At 36.4% G+C, this 16892-nt stretch overlaps 1 protein-coding gene across 14 annotated transcripts in view; it reads right to left on the bottom strand.

Moving 5' to 3' along the window:
• Positions 1-16892, bottom strand: part of PAM (peptidylglycine alpha-amidating monooxygenase) — a 349889-nt gene that overhangs the window by 311238 nt on the left and 21759 nt on the right. The window lies entirely within an intron of this gene.

Raw genomic sequence — 16892 nt, 5'->3', positions numbered from 1 at the left:
CAGCCGAGGCTCCACTGGAGCAAAGATGGCCCGGGCGCTGGGAATGGCTCCCCGGCCTCTGCCCCAGGCGCTAGAGTGGCTCTGGTCGCAACAGAGCGACGCTCCCTGGTGGGCAGAGTGTCGCCCCCTGGTGGGCGTGCCAGGTGGATCCTGGTCCGGCGCATGCGGGAGTCTGTCTGACTGTCTCTCCTCGTTTCCAGCTTCAGAAAAATACAGAAAAAAAAAAAAAAACTTGGAGCAGACCCAAATGAAAATGTTCTTTAAACAATACTATCCTTCAAGAAACACCTACCATGTTATAAATAAAACCCTACAAACAAGCTATTTGAAGTTATCTGGAGATATTTATATACATACTGCTTACAAAAATTAGGGGGTATTTTGTTGCTTCATATTCATTTTGAAATAGCCCCTAATTTTTGCGAGCAGTTATATATATGTAAAATAAGACTGAATGTTTTACAGCTAAGTAACGGTAAATTTTTCTCACCTAGTGGAAGAAAGGAAATTTACCATATCTATCTTACATTCAGAAACAAACCCCATATACAGTTAAGCAATCTACCTAAAAGGTTTTTTGTGTTTTATTTTATTATTTTCCTTGGCAACATTTGGCAAAACATTGAAAATAGAAAAATCCACTGGAGAAAAAATACAGCAGGTCCTTGAATAAAGTCGCTTTCTTATAATGTTGGTAAGAAAAAAAATAGATTCCCAGCCAAGGCAACCGTCTGGGTAGTATGTACATGTTCTCCCCACGCCTGCTCAGGTTTTCTCTGGGTCTTCTACTTTCCTCCCACATCAGAGACACGCACGTCAGGGGAACTGGCGAGTCTACACTGTCCCAGCCTGACTGAGTGTGGCTGTGGCTGTGAACGCACCCTGTGATGGAAGGGTGTCCTGTGTCTAGGATGAGTGTCTGCCTTCTGCCCTGTGCTTCCAGGAGAGGCTTTAACCACCTGCAACCTGAACTGGAAAAAACAGGTTGATAAAGAATTCTCTTACTTATTTTTATTCACTTTTCTTAAATATACATGTAACTCACATTTATTTCAATGTTTAATATTAGAAAGGTTTGGGGTCTTTATTTAGATCTTAGGTGATGTTTTTGTGACCAGAAATATGCCACAGGATATATCAATTAGCCTATGGCAAAACTGGATTTTTGAAGTATTGTTTCACTTAGAGCCACAGTTTCCAAGATCTAGTGACAACAGTGAGTGAGTACTTACTGTAGGTGCACAAGAAACAACACAAGCAGGCTAATATGTTGACACAGAAATCAGTCTTCCAAACAGAAAAGAGGAACACATCAGAATAACCATGACATGTATAAATACATATGCTCAACAATCATATAAAAAATGCTCAAGTCACCAATGCAAATTAAATGATTAGGAGTCTTCACTTCTCCAATGAGCTTTCAAAAATAAAAACCTAATTCTAGGAGGGGCAATGGGTGTTCTCATATAAACTGTTATCTGTTATAGAAATATAAAACTGCAGTCTTACTGAAGAACAATTTGGCACATTATCTAATAAATGCTTTTTAAATGTTTATACCCTTTTATTTGCTTTTATTTCTGGGGATATATTTTAAGGAAATAAATACAGATAGGCGTAAGATTAATCTAAAAGTATTTTCATCATAGAGCCATTTATAAAAACCAAAAAAAAATCTCAAATTTCAATAACAGAGGTTGGTACAGGCAGAAGCATAAAATAAAAGGCAATACAGCTACTTAGAAAGCAGCTGTAAAAACAGTATTTAGTGACATGAGAAAATGTTCATTATTTACTGCTCAATGAAAAAAATCACAGGCTGTAAAATAGAATGATCACTACGATCCAAACTTTATGTATCCCTGTTTTGTATTTGTTTGTTCATGTTGTGCATTTATGGATAGACAAAACAGTAGAATTTGCGATATGCAAACAAATGATATCAGTGTTAATCTCTGAGTAGTACAATAATGAGTAATTTTTAAAATACTGTTATTTTTGTGTTTTAGCATTTGTCAATATTCCACAATGAACAAATGTAACTCAAAAAACAATGCAGGGAAAGTATAATTACTCAGGAAAATAAATGTGTAACTTCTCATACAGTTGATACTCAGTTTCTGATAACTAAAATAACATTGCTCAGAATAATAAAAATAATATCCTTATAACAGACTAAAATTGACTATTTGCCCACAGAAACGAAGAGAGTGGCATCACTTTACCACCTGGCAAAATCAGCCATATGAAGCAGCATTATATAACCTAATATTATACAATTTAAGAGGTTTCCCACCCCTTCACTTAGATCTATTCTAAAATTTACATGGAACCATAAAAGCAACTCTGAGAAAGAAGTAAAGTTGAAAGTATCACACTACATGATATCAAACTATACTACAAAGCTGTAACAATCAAAACATCAAGGTATAGGGATAAAAACAAACACTACTATATGATAGCTCAATGGAACAAAATAGAGAACCCAGAAATAACTCATATCTATAGGGTCAACTAATTTATGATGAAGAAGGCAAAGATATACAATGGGGTGAAGACAGTTTCTTTAATAAATGCTGTTGGTAAAACTAGACATACACATGCAAAAGAATAAAACTGGTTCACTTTCTCACTTGATACACAAGAATAAGTCCAAATTGGATTAAAGACTTAAATCGGATTAAGACCTAAAACTATGAAACTCCTAGAAGAAAACATAGGCAGTAAACAATTTGACATCGTTCTTAGTAATATTTGTTTGGATATGTATCCTTGGGCAAGGGAAACAAAAGAAAAATAAACAAATGGGACTATATCAAACCAAAGTTTTTGCACAGCAAAGGAGACCATCAACAAAACCAAAAGACAATTTACTGAACGGTAGAAGATATTTGCCAATAATACATCAGATAAAGGGTTAATATCCAAAATATATAAGGGACTCATACAACTTAACACTAAAAAAATTTTTTTTATTAAAAAATGCGCCCTGGCCGGTTGGCTCAGCGGTAGAGCGTCGGCCTAGCGTGTGGAGGACCCGGGTTCGATTCCCGGCCAGGGCACACAGGAGAAGCGCCCATTTGCTTCTCCACCCCTCCGCCGCGCTTTCCTCTCTGTCTCTCTCTTCCCCTCCCGCAGCCAAGGCTCCATTGGAGCAAAGATGGCCCGGGCGCTGGGGATGGCTCTGTGGCCTCTGCCTCAGGCGCTAGAGTGGCTCTGGTTGCAATATGGCGACGCCCAGGATGGGCAGAGCATCGCCCCCTGGTGGGCAGAGCGTCGCCCCTGGTGGGCGTGCCGGGTGGATCCCGGTCGGGCGCATGCGGGAGTCTGTCTGACTGTCTCTCCCTGTTTCCAGCTTCAGAAAAATGGAAAAAAAAAAAAAAATGCACAGAGAAACTGAATAGACATTTCTCTAAAGAATACATACAGATGGCCAATAGACATATGAAAAGATGTTCAACATCACTAATCATCAAGGAAATGCAAATTAAAACTATAATGAGATCACCTCACACTTGTCAGAACAGCTATCATCAATAAATCAACAAGTATTGGTGAAGATGTGGAGAAAATGGAACCCTCATTCACTGTTGATGTGACTGTTAACTGGTGCAGCCACTATGAAAAACAGTATGAAGGTAGGTACCTCAAAAAAATTAAAAATAGAACTACCATATGACTCAGCAACCCCACTTCTGGGTACTTATCTGAAGAAATCCAAAACAATAGTTTGAAAAGACATACCATATGTACCCCCATGTTTATTGTGGCATATATACAATAGCTAAGATATAGAAGCAAATTGTCTATCAATAAATGAATAAAAATGTGGTACGTATATACAATGAAATATTACTCAACCATAAAAGAATGAAGTTGTGTCATTTATGACAACATGAATGGACTTAAAGGGATCACGCTAAGTAAATAAGTCAGACAGAAAAACGATAAAACCATTTGATTTAACTTTTATGTGGAATCTAAAAAATAAATAAAATAAAACAGAAACAAAGTCATAGTTACAGAGGACATGTTGATGGTTGCCAGAGGAGAGGGAGGTTGGGAGCACAGGTGAAAAAAGGGAAAGGATTAAAAGGTACAAATTGCCAGTTATAAGAATATTCATGGGTGTGGAAAGTACAGCATAGGGAAGATAGTCAGTAATATTTTAATAACAATGTATGGTGTCAGATAGGTACTAGAATTATGGGGATGATCACTTTTTAAGTTATTAAATGTCTAATCAGTATGTTATATAACTAAAACTAATATATTATATATTAACTGTAATTTAAATTTTTTTTACATATTTTTAAAAAAGAACCAGAGACTTACATGAAGCTACTGTTACAGTAAAATAAGCACCCAAGTGGCCACAACCCATGGTGATCTTTCTGATTGTATAAAATAAGGATAACGGCTCCATTAATCCTAAAGACAGTCTTCCAGACAAATAACTGTCTGATTATTATTTTTCAAAATAATATTAGCATTGTTTTATAAGTAAGATATATTAGTTTCCATTATCTAGTATACAAAACATTGCATTTTGATTGTTTATTTACTTATTTTTTTAGGGAGACAGAAACACACACAGATTTGTTGTTCCTCTTATGCATTCATTGGTTGATTCTTGTATGTGTCCTGACTGGGGACTGAACCTGCAACCTTGGTATTTCAGGAGGGCACTCTGACTAACTGAGCTACAAGACCAGGGTGTTTGTATTTCAAAGGTTTTATTTTTGGCCCTGACCGGGAGGCTCAGTAAATAGTGTCAACCTGGTAGGTCAGAGTTCATGGGCTTTAGGGAACCTACGAGAAGCAAACAATGAGAACAAAACTAAATGGGACAACTAAGTGAAATAAGAGTTGATGCTTCTGTTTCTCTCCCTTCCCCTCTCTCCCTCAAAATAAATGGAAAAATAATTTTTAAAAGGTTGTATTTTCTACCTGTTCTCTGAGTCATTTAGGTAGGCTTAACAAGTTACAGTTAAGGTTATTATAATATTTTGTACATGAAGCTGTGACAATTTTCTGAATTAACAAATTTCAATCAACAAATATTGAGCATCTTCTGTGTTCTAGAATTATGTCAAGTACTGAAAGAAAATATTTTTAAGTATGGACAAATTATTCCCAAGACCTATACAAGAACAATATTTTCCCAAAATTTAGTCTAATGATGACTACTGAATATTTATGAATATGAACAATTGGCTAACCCTTATATTTATCTTCTTGGCTTGTTCTCTAACTGGAAGTATTTTGTTACTTTATAATACCATTTCACTGTTTTGTTTTTATATTGTAGTAAAACATACAGAACATACAACTTATCTTTTTAACCACATTTAGATATACAATTCAGTTGCATTAAATTATCTTTGCATTGTTGCGCAACCTCACCTTCATCCATCTCCAGAACTTTTTCATCTTCTCAAATTTCATCTTCCTAAACATTATTCGCCATTCTCTACCCCTATGTACCCAACCTTTGGCAATCACCAATCTATTTCTATACCTATGAATGTGACCAATTTAAGTACCTCATGTTAGTAAAATCAAACAATATTTGCCCTTTTGTGTCTGGCTTATTTCACTTAGCATAATATCCTCAGAATTCATCGATGTTGTAGTATGTGTCAGAATTTCACTCCTTTTTATTACTGAGTGATACTTCATTGGATGTGTATACCATACTTTATCCATTCACCCATTGATGAACATAAGGGTTATTTCTAGCTTTTGACTATTGTGAAAAACACTACTATTAACATTGGCATATATTTATTCAAGTTTTTGTTTTCAAATCTTTTGAGAATATACCAGAAGTGAAATTGTTGTATAGGTTTTTCTCTTAAAAATTCCAATTTTCATTTGTATTTATCTAATAGCTAGTGAAGTTGAAAATTTTTTTATATCTCTGTTAGCCATTTATATGTCTTCTTGGGAGAAATGTCTGTTCAGGTCTTTTGCCTACTATGGAAAACAGTAGGGAGTTTCCTCAAAAAGTTAACAGTTAACCATATGACCTAGCAACCCCTCTTCTGGTTATCTACCTCCCAAAATTGGAAAAAAATTCATTCATTACAACATTATTCACAGTGGCAAGACATGGAAACAGCAGAAGTGTCCTTCGATGGGTACATATATTTAATGGAATATTATTCAGCTGTTAAGAAAAGATAAAATACTGTCATTTGCAACAACATGGATGGACTTTGAAAAATCATGCTAAGTGAAGTAAGAGAAAAAGTTTAGAACCAAATTATTTCATTCCTATGTGGGATATAAAACAAAAAGCAACGAATAAACAAGAAAAACAAATAAACAAAAACTAATAGACACAGACAATAGTATGGTAGTTACCAGAGGGAAGGGGGATGAAGGAGCAGCAAAGGGTTAAATACATGGTGAGAAAGGATGATTTGACTTTGGGTAGTAAACACACAATGCAATATGCAGATCATGTAACACAGAAATGTGCACTTCAAACCTACATAATCTTATTAACCATTGTCACCTCAATAAATTTAATTTAAAAATTCCAACTTTCAATAAACATGCCTTTTGATTAAAAAATCATTATCATCAAATTCAGTCTCTAGACTGATTTAACAGCAAACAGCTACTTTATTCCCTTTCATTGTATGCTTTAAAGACAAAGTTAAAATAGCCTGACCAGGCGGTGGCACAGTGGATAGAGCATCGGATTGGGATATGGAGGACCCAGGTTCAAAACCCCAAGCTCGCCGGCTTGAGCAAGGGCTCATCTGGTTTGAGCAAGGCTCACCAGCTTGAGCCCAAGGTTGCTGGCTCGAGTAAGGGGTCACTCCATCTGCTGTAGCCCCCGGTCAAGGCACATACCAGAAAGCAATCAATGAACAACTAAAGTGCTGCAACAAAGAATTGATGCTTCTCATCTCTCTCCCTTCCTGTCTGTCTGTCCTTATCAGTCCCTCTCTCTGACTCTCTCTGTCTCTGTAACAAAAAAAAAGTTAAAATAAAAGTACTTTTCATACTTATGATTTAAAGGTATGTCCCCCAATAATGCCAGAGTTAGACAACTTTTCTCTAGGAAAGTGCACCTCTCTTTGGTAATGTCATCTATAAATAATCTTCCCGTTTTCTCACACCTTCTAGCCATTGCCCTTGAGTGTCAACCATCAGAGCACTTAACCACCAAACCATTCTGTTCTTGTAGCTGATACATTTCCCTCCAACTATTAACACACTCTTATCTCCCACTTCTAGATAACACACACATATTTTAATAATTACACCGCAGCCAGCGCTGTAACTTTGCTGTTAAACTCATAGTTACTAAAGAGGAAGAATTCCAGCCAAATGGAATAAGAACAAAGTAATATGTTTCAAATAAAATTATAACTCTCCCCCAACACAATATTTAATTTCACACCATAATAAAAGTCAGATATAACACAGTTGACATGTAATACAGATATTACCATTTCTGTAATTAGTTTACTCAGTGGTGTTACAAAAGGATACCACTGTATTTTAAAAAATTAATAGTGAGAATTCTACTCATATTAATATGTGAGTTTTTTAATTATGTACATTTAAGCAAGGCATTTCAGTGCTGTTGTGGGTGGAAATATAATCTAGAGGCACAGAGTCACCATTCTGAATTCCTAACTGTGAATTACTGACCATCTGAGAAGAGAAATGTAGTTTCTATCAAAAAGAAATAGTTATTATGCCTTGCATACAATCCATAACTTTAAGATACCAGTGGCATGATAAAGTTATTAAAGTCTTCTTAAAAAGTAAAGACCATAATAATTCACTGCCATCTTTATCAAAGCTGGTGAGTTATGGAGTATATAAAGAATAATTACCCCTCAAGTAAAGTATGTGGGCAGGTTCTTATTATGAATTTTTATTTTCAATACATAAATTGTCACACTTTGTTAACAAACAATTGAAAGGCTGAATTATATGATCAAATTATAATAGAAAATTACTTCATTAACTGTTCATTTTTCAGCCAAATATATGATTTCTGTTATTAAGGTCCAGTGATTAGTACTGAAGTTAATTGGAGCTGGGGAAGTACAAATTAACTGAAATAGAACTTTCCTCAGATATTTTTTACAATGAGGAAGAGCAAAAAATGTTTCACTAATGTGAAACAATTTTTTTCTTAAATCTAAAGCTAATTAATCAATTTTGCCAACTCTATCAACAATGACAGTAACACCCTTGAAATATCTGTAATATATGTATCATTTTTTTAAATCCCAACTCAATGCTCTTACTATACATGACTTGGAGAACTCCAATTCCTTATATGAAAAGCTATAAATAAATATTGGAAATACCCAAGGTTTCTTGAGAATATCAAACGTTAGTTTTTATCTCTGTGAAGCCAGGTATATTTCTATTTATTCACCAAGAAATCCACTTTGAAAAAAGTTACTGACCTGCAAAAGTATCATGAAATATGGATTTCCCTGCTGAGGGTTACACAAAAGTTCCCTTCTAGGAGAAAAGCTGATCAAAGTCTTGTCCAGGCTGAGTTTAAGCACTGGGACCATACAGTGGAGTACTTTCAATACCTTTTACTGAGCATAGGAAGTTTGTCCCAACCATGGGTCACTCCCAGGACACAAGAACTCCAAGTAGAACAGTATAGCATTAGCTATATTTAGAACCTGCCTGGAAATTTGCCCAAGTCACAAGAGCTGTGTGGGTCTATAACAGGCTAGACGTACAAATACCCAGGACTACATCTATTCCTCATCTGCCAGCTCCCCACCACAACTGAAATAGGTTGGAAAATATGGACTGCAACGCTGTTTTGAGGAGGCTGAGCAAAATGCTAAAGATGAAGCATTTCTCCCTGGCCTTTACACCTGCGTAATGATTTCTAAACTAAGGGAAGATGTGAAGTAAAATTCAGAACATAATAATTGAGGAGTGGTAATGAACAGCCTTAATTTACAAATCTCAGATGAAAGCACAAGATCGTTTTCCGCTTCCCGAGCTGCTACCTCCTTCTCACTGCTCTGTAAGGGTCAAGTGGAACAGCTATGAATTATCATTATTATTACTAATTATAATCACACTTTGCTTGGGTAGCTTTTTTATATATAACTCTTGATGTAGAAATTATTATGATATACTCTTGACCTTTATACTATGGATCAAAGAGTAGTAATTTACTTATTCCTGTTCAGAGTAATGACGACTTGCTACTGATTGAGGATTATGAAAAAAAAAATGTAATTGTAAGGAATATGGAGCCTAGTTCCTTCGGACCCCAATTTTGCACTAAAAAGTTTGAATGTGTCTAAATTGAAAGCTAAGTTTTTATTTCTATACATTTAGAAATAGACTATGTTTTGGTACCTTGCTCCATTTTCTCCATGAATGATTCAGAATTTAATTCCTAGAAATTCTCTGGTATGCAATCATTCCCTTCAGTGTTCAGAAATTCATAAATAGACATAAACAACGAAGACACAAAAACTGTTGATGGCAGCAATTTAGAAAATAAGACTAAGTAGAAAGTGAGAAGAACAGTTTTCTGTACGAATACAAGCTTACATTTAATGACTGATAACTAAATGTTGAGCACTTCTCATAATACTTCAAACATGCATTAACTCATCCAGTTCTTACAAAAATCCTATAAAATGGATAACATCAATTTAGCCATTTTGCAGGTAAGGAGCCGAAGTAAAATATCGAATGTCACATCTGCTGTAAGTGGGTGGAAATCAGTCTGGCTCCAGAAACCTGTAGATTTGATCATGACACACAACCGCCTCCTTTATCAGCTGCAAGGAGAATTTTATTCTTGTTTTCCCTATCTCAGTTTTTTCTCTGAAAATAAATGTGTTTGTTTTTTGTTTGACTCAAGAATGGAATAGTAAGTTTATAAAAAGTAACTTTTGTTCTATAATTTTGCTAACATTCTACCGATTCTATTTATAACTAAAAATAACTTTATATAAATGATCAAATATATGAGATTATAGATTGTTTCAAGCTCATCTTTATCTTAATATGAAAGTAACATATTTTAAAATAAATTATTTAATGCATATATATATATAACCATTTGAATAAGTGATTTTAAAAATGTAATTATTGTGGTGAGAAATCCCAGAACTACACCCCAGTTCCCATTTGCTTTCAAAGTTCTAGATCCAAATTCTCAACAAGGCAAGACATCTCTTAGATACTTAAGGGTGCCTCATAGTCAGCATCTTTATTGCTTCCCCTAGCTTACACTTGGTAGGGTCATTTCTGCCTTGTTTAATGACTACACTCTTTAATCACCCAGAAAGAAACTTCATATTCTTTTGACCTGGCTCTTTCCTTCAACGCCCTCAATTCATTCAGTTACAAAATTTCACCAATTCTGTTTCTGAAACCTCTCCTGAATCTATCATCTACCTTTATTCTTATATACACTGCTCTATTCTTCACCCTATTTTCTTAACCCCATGATCCTACACAGGTAACAGCTTCTTTATGATCCTGTACAAGTTGCCTTAGCCTCTGATTTGTTCATCAGTCCCCTACGTATCTATCAGAATTCTCTTCTAAAACACAAAGCTTTAAAAGCTTTTAAGAGCTTAAAATTATTTATAGTGGAAGTTCCAAACTTTAAAATGTAGTAGAATCACCTGGAGGGTTTGTTAAAATAAACATCGATTTCTGGGGTGATGTCCCCAACATTCTGATTCAACAGGATTATGATGGGGCCCAAGAATCTGCGTTTCCTGCCAGTTCTTAGGTGGTGCTACCACTGCTGGGGCAGTGACCACTCTGGAGTTTCCCAACCAGTGCGGCACATTAAATCTCCTTGGACAGTTTTATAAATGTCCTGCTGAACCCTAAAGCAATTACATGCAGGCACTGAATTTTTTTTAATCTTAGAGGTGATTCTGATTTGCGGGCAGTATTATATATTTGAAAATTATTAAGTGATTTCCCCCACACACACAAAAAAAATGGTAACAATATGAGGAGACGGCAATGTTAATTAGCTTGACTGTGGTAATCATTTTATAATATAGCAAAATATCACATTGTATACCTTAAATATATACAATTTTATTTGTAAATTATATGTCAATAAAGTGGAAAAAAATTAGCTATGTGCCCTTTATTTTTATTTACAAAATCTGGCAACCTTCTCAACATTATTTTTTTTTTAATTTAAAAATATGTATTTTATTAACATGTATTTTTATTTAACATGTTAATGTATGTTTTTTTTATAAATTTTTATTAATGTTAATGGGATGACATTAATAATTCAGGGTGCATATATTCAAAGAAAACATGTCTAGGTTATCTTGTCATTAAATTATGTTGCATACCCCTCGCCCAGAGTCAGATTGTCCTCCGTCACCCTCTATCTAGTTTTCTCTGTGCCCCTCCCCCTCCCCCTAACTCTCTCCCTCCCTCCCTCCTGCATCCTCCCTTCCCCCCACCCCTGGTAACCACCACACTCTTGTCCATGTCTCTTAGTCTCGTTTTTATACCAACATTATTTCTAACTGGGCCCTATAAATTATGTAACTGATCCTGATCATAAAAACAAATTTAAAAATTTATTTCATAAGGCAAATGGATGAACTGAGTAATATACGACACTGGCTGAACTCATACTGAGTGAGAACTTTCTTACTTTTTACTTGAGCATCTTTATTTCCTGTTCTCAAACCCCCCCCCCCCCATAAACACAACTTTCCTGCCAAGTTGAGAGAAGGTGTAAAAATGGTGCTGCCACCAGGGAAATTAAAAATGTGGAAACGGGTGCTCATTAGAGATTCGGTTACAACCAACAATATGGAGAATAAAACAGCAAGAAAGAAAACTTAAAAAGGATTTTTCACAATAGCACAATTTCTTTAAAAAAACAATAACTAAATGGAAAAAGAAGCCAACATGTTGCCTGTACCACTATATCCTGGTAATAAATAAAAGGAGACAGAGAGTGAAAGAGAAAATAGAGCAAGTACTAGGAACATAGAACTTAATTGATTCTGCCTTTTCTACTACCCGGAACTTAAAAACCTAATATTGACTTTGGAAATATTTCTAAAGCCTGTGATGCTATTTTAATTCTTACATATTATGTTCGAAATGTTTGCATACACTTCTCAATAAGTATAGGGACGTTTTTTCAAGTGCCTTTCTGAAATACGGATTGGAGTCTTTTCTTCTTTTCTTATAGTTGTCAATCAAATATATTATTTGCATCTACTTCAAACTCATTTTGCAACAAAGGATTTCAAATTTTCTGTTTCTTCTGGGGGAATAAGTAAGGGTGAAACAAACAAGGAAAACAAACAAGGAAGATGACTTTATATAATCTTTTCATTTCAGATCCTGGTTCCTTCCTGCTATGAACTTAATGCCCAAGTGCAGCTTCACTGTGCTCCCGATATGGACAAGATAAAAGAAGTGCTTATAGCCTATAAAGAGCAAGTGCACCTTGGGTGCAAATCTTGAAAAAGGGCAAAGACTGATTTAATCTTTAAAGAAAATATAATGCGCTTTGAAACATTCAGGTTTGAAATTCTTCAAATGTCGACCTCCTAGGAGTACCAGTTTCACAAGCAGGACATAACAGCAGTTTCTCCTTAAGGCCTGAAGCAAGTAGACTGGAGTAGGTAGTGGGGCAGAGCATGGACAAGGGCAGCAGAAGGCCTGTCTTCTGATCCCAACTCAGTCACTTATGAACCCTATGACCTTGAGCAAACTTTTTAGGCTCTTGGTACTTCATCTACATAAGGGGGATAAATGATAATAACAGGACCTGTTCTATAGGGTTGGTGTAAGCCTTAAAAAGGTACTAGAACAATGCCTGGTCCATAAAAGCACCATGAAAGTGTTGTCACTACATGAGCATTAAAAATATTTCTGTGTTTAATCTACGAAAGCAAGTCTTGGTCAATAATAGCTAACCTTTTCACTTATTCTTCCTGGCATGCATAATGGAGATCAAGGTTTTAAAGAAAAGTGTTATTTTTGTCTTTTATTTCTAATCCAGAGTCAGAGCTTGTAGAAAGCTAACACTACTTTAAAGCAGAACCCGGCTGCCAGGCACTGTGATGCACAAAGAGCAGTGTGGGAGACTCTGGAGACGTGGATTAAGGTCCTGGGTCAGCTACGCTGTAACTGCACTTCAGCATTCTGTTCTGTTCTCATCTGTAAAAGAAGAAGGTACCCATTGAATTTCTAATATTTCTTCCAGAACTAAAATTCTGATTTTGTAACCTTTAATTTTAATGTCAATTTGTCAAAAAGAAATTCAGTGAACTTCTACTCACCAAAGGGCCTTCTTGTGGTCATTTTTCCTGAAGTTCTCATATTCTATGCTCTCATACTAGGGTGTGTATCATCCTATACTGTACATACTTTTCACTCCTCAAAGCCAGACAATTAAATAATGCCAAAGCTAAAAGTTTCCATTACTAGCTCAGCCTGGCAGAAAAAATAATAATATCTATTAGTGCTGTATGCAACATTTTTATCTACATTAATAAATACTATATTATACTAAAGACAGATTACTGCTCTCAAAGTAGTGCTTCTTAATCTGACACAATTTTACTTACTCCCCAGGAGACATCTGGCAATGTCTAGAGTCATTTTATATCATCACAACTTAGGGGTGTGTTCTTGTGTGGAGTGGGTAGAAGCCAGTGATGCTGTTAAATATCCTCCAACCCCTAATCCAAAATGTTAAAAGTGCTAAGGTTGAGAAATCCTACCCTAAAGCAATGGGTTTCCACGGGGGCAGAACTGCCCTCTAGAGAGCAATTCAGAAATCTGGTCATCAGGGTTGGTGTGGGGAGAGGGCCACTGGGCAAGCAATATTAACAGGTAGGGTTTCAGAGGTCATCCTGCAATGTGCAATACAATCAATCCTTCTTAATGAAGTACGGTACCACATCCTACTCGCCTTTTAAATGTTCCACGTAGGTCATAAACCGGTTTATGATTATCTAAGCCTAGAACTTCATCCCATTTTACATACAAAACCAAGGAAATTTCTGCACAGTTTAAAAACTTCTTTGGTTAGACAATGGAACTATGTAAATAAAAAGAACATGGTATTTTGTCTGATTTGGAACTTTGCCAAGAACAGCTCATGAGTCTGGAAAACTAACATCACTAACCAGACTGCCATTCATAGCCTGACCAGGCGGCGGTGCAGTGAATAGAGCGTCCGACTGGGACGTGGAGGACCTGGGTTCGAGTCCTCAAAGTCGCCAGCTTGAGTGCGAGCTCATTGGGTTTGAGCAAGGCTCACCAGCTTGATCCCAAGGTCGCTGGCTCAAGCAAGAGGTCAGTTGGTCTGCTGTAGCCCCCCACCCCCGTCAGGGCACATATGAGAATCAATGGACAACTAAGGAACCGCAACGAAGAATTGATGTTTCTAATCTCTCTCCCTTCCTGTCTGTCTGTCCCTATCTGTTCCTCTCTCTGACTCTGTCTCTGCCACAAAAAAATAGAATGCCATTCAAAAAAAATTGAATGCCATTCATAGTTTTTCAAATGGCCAATACAACATCCATCTGCATTTGTAGCCATCACATATACTGTTTGGCTTCTAAATATACTTCATTACACCTTCCTGTGTGATCATAACTAAGCATTTACATATTAAAATACCTATTAACTACTTGATTTGTATTGCTCTTATGTTACAATTAGGGATTATATTTTTTTATTTAACATGTAAGCAGGTTATATTATATATGAATTTCATTTCATGGTAGTAAAAAGAGCACTACAAAACATATGCTATAAAAAGAAGCATTAGATCCAATAGGGTTGAGAATCTGTGCTTACAGATGATCTCATTCAACCCCTTCATTTTATGGAAACCAAGGGTCCTAAAGGGCAAGCCCAGGTGGTTTCCACACAGATCTTTCTCTTCTATTCTGATCTTAGATCCATGCTATGAACAGACCTCTGAGTACTAGTGACTGCCCGATTCAAATTCACACAAAGAATTCCCCCAAACACACAGTTTAACCTAACCTATACCACATCAACATATAAAATATTACCTTGGGGTCCATGACAAGGACAAACTGAGAAAATTGTCCTCATCAACCCATCGAAAAACTAAGCTTCATTCATTTGGTTGTCTATGTAATTTTCCATGTAAAAAACAAAGTGAATGAAAATGAGAATGACTCATTTCAGAGGTTTCTAATTTGGCAAGATTAAATCACCAGAGGTCTAAAATTTCCTCTGGAACAAAATGCCACAGACCCAGGTTTTGGAAGAAAACAATAAGAATAATCTATTCGAGCAGTCTGACAACTCATTTTATCCATTCATATGGGGTTCAGTTTTCATTTCATTCTAAATGCCAGGGAGACCACATGCCTGTTTTGATAACTCTGACTCCTTAATATGATTTTGGGTAACATTACAATCTCCTTCCTGAAACCTTAATTTTCCCTCTTGGTTACCTGTGAGGCAAACATTAATTGAGTGCTTCTCATTTAAAACACTGTACATAATCCTCCAGGGAATTATGAGACAGAAGACAAACTGTCTGCCTTTGACAATGTTACCACCTAAAAGAGGAGACAGAATATAAACATATAAACACAAGTACAGAGCAAAATCAAGGAGACTGCAAAAGAGCAATATGCAAGTATTAAAGGGAAAGGCAATCAATTCTTAAAGAACAAAAACATATGGGGAGCTGAGAAGCTGAAAGGCAATCCTCCCACATCTCCTTTTTAAAGTGTCTGTGATGCAGCCTTCGTGTGTGTGTGTGTGTGTGTGTGTGTGTGTGTGTGTGTGTGTTAGGGGGCAGGCAAGGGAAGGATTGAAGAGGCGCTCATGGGTATCTAGTCTGCTCACCCCAATATGGCACAATGCCATTCAGGTCTTAAGTCGCAATGAACAAAGTTCTGTCTGCAGAAGAAGTGACCACAGGTCTCTCAAGGGCAGAGAAATGTGGCAGATGACCTTTCATTCTCAGCAGCACAGAAGAAATAAACAGAACTGTATCATAGGAATCTCTAATTTAGCCAAACAACTTTTCTCTCTCTTTTTAACTTCCCTCTATCAAAACGGAGGGATAACTTCAATCATCTCTGTTTTGAAGGTTAAATTTAAAAAGAGGTTTAACCACCAGTTTCTATTTTTAAGGGACAATAAAAGGCCTCTACATAGTAAACAGAGCCCTGGGAACAAACAGCAACAACATTCCCTGTTCCTCATATATTCAAATATAAATCACTTATGTCTTAGATGAAAGGAGGTTTTCATTATGTGCATTTTGCCCACAGGTTCATTCTAGGAAGAAAAAGTCTCATTTGGGCTAGTTTTTAAATTTTCTAGTAGAATCAGATCTCTTACCCTTACTATTAGGTCTCTATTTTCAGAAACCCACTTACATACTTGATGTTTTCCCCATCTAAAATTTCATTCATTCTATTAAAATTTATGGAACACTTGCTCTGTTCCACTGCTATGTTTGTGTCCTAAAAATCCCAGCCCAACGAAGCTTCAATTCTAATGGAGACAGACAATAAGGGGGAAACTTCTCAGGAATTAATGCCCTGGGTTCAAATATGATAAAAGGGAAAAAATCACAAACCAATGGAAAAGAAAGAGACTGTTCTCCAAGTTGTTTTTAAGTGAGGAGGGGATCAAATTTTAATTATTCCTCACACTTCCCATACAGACACACACACAAATACTCACACAACCAGGTAGATTGAAAACAACAGAGGGAAAGAGAGGGTACAGAGACGGAGTAAAAAAAATTACTGAAGGCCCTGGCCGGTTCGCTCAGTGGTGGAGCGTCGGCCTGGCGTGCAGAAGTCCCGGGTTCGATTCCCAGCCAGGGCACACAGGAGAGGCGC

Source organism: Saccopteryx bilineata, chromosome 4 (genome assembly GCF_036850765.1).
Source record: "Saccopteryx bilineata isolate mSacBil1 chromosome 4, mSacBil1_pri_phased_curated, whole genome shotgun sequence".
Lineage (NCBI taxonomy): Eukaryota > Metazoa > Chordata > Mammalia > Chiroptera > Emballonuridae > Saccopteryx > Saccopteryx bilineata.
The sequence above is the reverse complement of the archived record's forward strand: the minus strand, read 5'-3'. Positions and strand labels throughout refer to the sequence as shown.